Below are 3,382 nucleotides of genomic sequence, written 5' to 3' on the forward strand. Positions count from 1 at the left end.
CAGGCAGCCAGGAATCTCACCAGGAGCAAAGGGCTTGGAAGCCTTGACATTTCTCTCTGGCCCCCTGCGGCTTCCCCAAGGCGTCCTGCAGAGAGAAAGCAAACTGTGTTCTCCCGGGCCTGGCTCTCAACCAGGACTCCAGGGGTGCCTGTCCCTGGACAGGAATCCCCACTGTTTATCGTCTTATGAAGCTGGTTCACTCTCCAGCATCCTCAAAGGGAACTTTCCCCTAGAGACCCTGAAGCAGGGCTCAGGAGGTGCGTGGACACAAGGGCTAGGTCAGCTGAGGCAGGGTAGCTGGGAAGCGTGGGGCTGGTCACATGCTAGGTGTTAGCAGGAAGGCTTTGGAAGGCATGGGCCTGGGGTTCCCTGCTGTGTTGGGCCCACCAGGCGGGCAGGGCCGGAAGGAACGGGCCCTTACCCCTTGGCAGGGCAGAGGAGACAGGGATACTGGGACCCTCTCACCCCCGAGGACAGGGCTTGCTGTCTTGGGCTTCACACCTTTGTGCTTCAGGAGCTCTGGTGGCCCAGCAGCGATGCCCTCTGGGTTGCCAACCGCAAGGTCAGCAGTTCGAATCCCCCAGCCGCTCCGCAGGAGAAGATCGAGGCTGTCTGCTCCATAAGGACTAACGGCCTCGGAAACCCATAGGGGCAGTGGGAATCCACCGGATGCAGTGGGTGGTCTTCTGAGAGCCTGTGGAAGAAAGGCCTGCCCATCTGCTTTTGCATTGTTGGGTGCCGGCCTGCCACTTTTTTAGTCATGGCGACCCTACCGGCGGACAGGAAGCGCTGCGGGCCCTGCGCCATCCTCCCGGGCAGTGCTGTGCGTGACCCACCATCTCAACCCGGCTCCATGAGGGACTTTCTTCTTTCTCAGCGACCCTGTGCTTGCCAAGCATGATGTCCGGCTCCCGGGGCCAGTTCTTTCTGCTCACGCGTCCCAAAGAGCGAGCGGCCGGTCTCACTGCCCTGGCTTCTAAGGGCCTTCTGGCTGTAATTCTTCCAGGACAGACATCTGTGCCCTCCCGACAGTCCGGGGCATACTCAGCACGCCCTGCCGGCACCACGGGTCAGGTCTTCTGCGGTGACGTAGCTGCTTCACACGAACACATAGTCAGACTCACAGGGACGTTGGAGTTTCACTCCCCAGGCAGCAAATCCCTGGAGGATGCCCTGTTTCTCTTGTGATTCTCCTGCAAGTTGGTCCCCGAACCCTGGCGTCCCGATGGGTTAGAGGGTGGGGCTGCTTCCATAAGGGCTTCTTGGCTGGGCTCTTAGGAGACATATAGCCTGGGTGCTTCTTAGAAGTGAGCATGGGGAGGCGTCAGCCCTCAGGAGTGGCCAGCAGCTGGACAAGGGCACTGTGTTTGGTGAAGAAGAGAATGGGGTGGGGACGGGGAAGGAGAGAGGTCCTGATCCCATTGATTGATTCCAACCACCGGCTCCAAGGATGGGATGGGCGCAGGGCGGGACAGCGTTCTGTTCTGTCAGAAACGCAGCTGCCATGGGGGTTGGACTCAATGGTCATCAACCAGGAGGTAGGGGAGTGGCCTTTGGGGCTCTGAAGCCAGTCTCCGTCTGGGCCCTGGGGCGCGTCTTCCGTCAAGTGGGCGTCTTCACTGGTCAGCCCAGTGCTCCTGGAGCGGAGGGCTGCTCAGAAACCTCGCACGCTCGTGGAAGGTCGGCTGTGGCTGGGAGCTGCCACGCTGGATGTGGCGCACGAAGGTCCCCACAGCCCCTTCTGCTCGCTGCCGTCCCCCCACATGCCCCCCGACACCGCGTCTTCTATCTCCCCCCACCTGCAAAGACATGAGCTGTATCATAGCAACTTAGGCCGAGCCGGGGGCCCCCAGGAGAGCAGACGGGGCTCCAGTGAGGGCCCGCGGCATCCGGTAGCGGAGGTGGCCCCGTCACAAGGCTGCTCCTTGTGACCTTTCTGTCGGGCGAGGAGTGCAGAATGGAATGAGAGAGGGAGCCCAGGGGACCACGGGGTTCTGCCGATTAAATGACCCCTCTTTCCAGTGTTCCTCTCTCTGCCAGCCCTTCCCTCCTGAGAGCCGTCTCGTCCAGTAGCGGCTCCCTTTAACTCCAAGAAAATCATTTCTTATCAGCGAAACAGTCACACGCTGGGGACCCGCAAAAAGGCATTTCACAAACTATTGATCTGAGAATGAATATATTGCTTTGTTCCCAGATGCCACACCTCGCTGCCGTTGTATATATTAATGTCCCCCTCCCCTACCCAGTGGACTCCCACAGATAGCTTCCAGATGAAACGGAACCTTCTAGGCTTTTGGCTGCTTTGTGTACTTCGTCCTTCTGTGTGTGTGTGTGTGTGTGTGTGTGTGTGTGTGTGTTTAGTGCTGTCACTGCTCTTCCCGTACCTCCAACCTCATCCCTCTTCGTTCCGAGACTCCCAGGCCGTTTCCCACACAGGGATGGCTCCCGAAAGTCTCAACGTGTCTCCATTATCCCAACCAGGACACACAACCCATCGAAGGTGCATTGACTTCCATGGGTGCCCAACGCCCCAATGACCCTTGACTTTTCTTTTACAGTTCTTGCAGGAAGCGTAGCTTCCACCCAGGGGGACAATCTTCACCCGCCTCGCCCCTGCACATGGGCAATAAACACTCCACCGCTTTGCAGCGTGCGAGCCAGGGAAGGCGATGGCTGTGGGCTGTCTCTCACCGGGACAGGTAGCTTGACAGTCACCTGCCATCGCATGCATACGGAGCCCTCTCTGCACAAAAAGGGGGGAAGGGGGTTGTGGTCGGTGTGACCCTGCCACTGATGAAAAGAATGTGGGGGGTTTTGATGGAAGCCCCGAAGGACAACACCATGTTGTTTTCCCCGTTGTTGTTGTTGTAAGTATGCACAACTGGACACACACCATCCGGAGGCTTTTCTCCATGAGGACTGCGTTCCGTCTCTCTTCCAACCTGCACGGTCTTTCGTTTCCCTACCTGAGCCCGCCAAAAGGGATTGGGTTTGGAATTCCTGGGCTTCCTTCCATCGTCATCCATTGTAAGCTGACAGCACAAGCAAGCTCACTGGTACAGAGTCGGTTCTGACTCACAGCGACCCCACAGGACAAGACAGAGCTGCCCCTGTGGGTCTGGGAGCCTGGGACGCTTTATGGGAGTCGGAAGCCTCGCCTTTCTCCCATGCAGCTGCTGGGGGCTTTGAACTGCTGGCCTTGCAGTTAGCAGCCTGACCTGGAACCACTACACTACCAGGGTTCCTTCATTGTAAGCTGACAGGATGTCTAAAAGGGGACAATAAAAGGATCTACTTAAAACGCCTACGCAAAATACAGTGAACCCTCGCCACTTTGCGCTTCGACTTCCGCGGCTTCACTCTATCGCGGTTTTTGCGTAAC

The sequence above is a fragment of the Echinops telfairi genome, unplaced genomic scaffold (assembly GCF_000313985.2).
Source record: "Echinops telfairi isolate 266 unplaced genomic scaffold, ASM31398v2 ScPeMD7_5;HRSCAF=22, whole genome shotgun sequence".
NCBI lineage: Eukaryota > Metazoa > Chordata > Mammalia > Afrosoricida > Tenrecidae > Echinops > Echinops telfairi.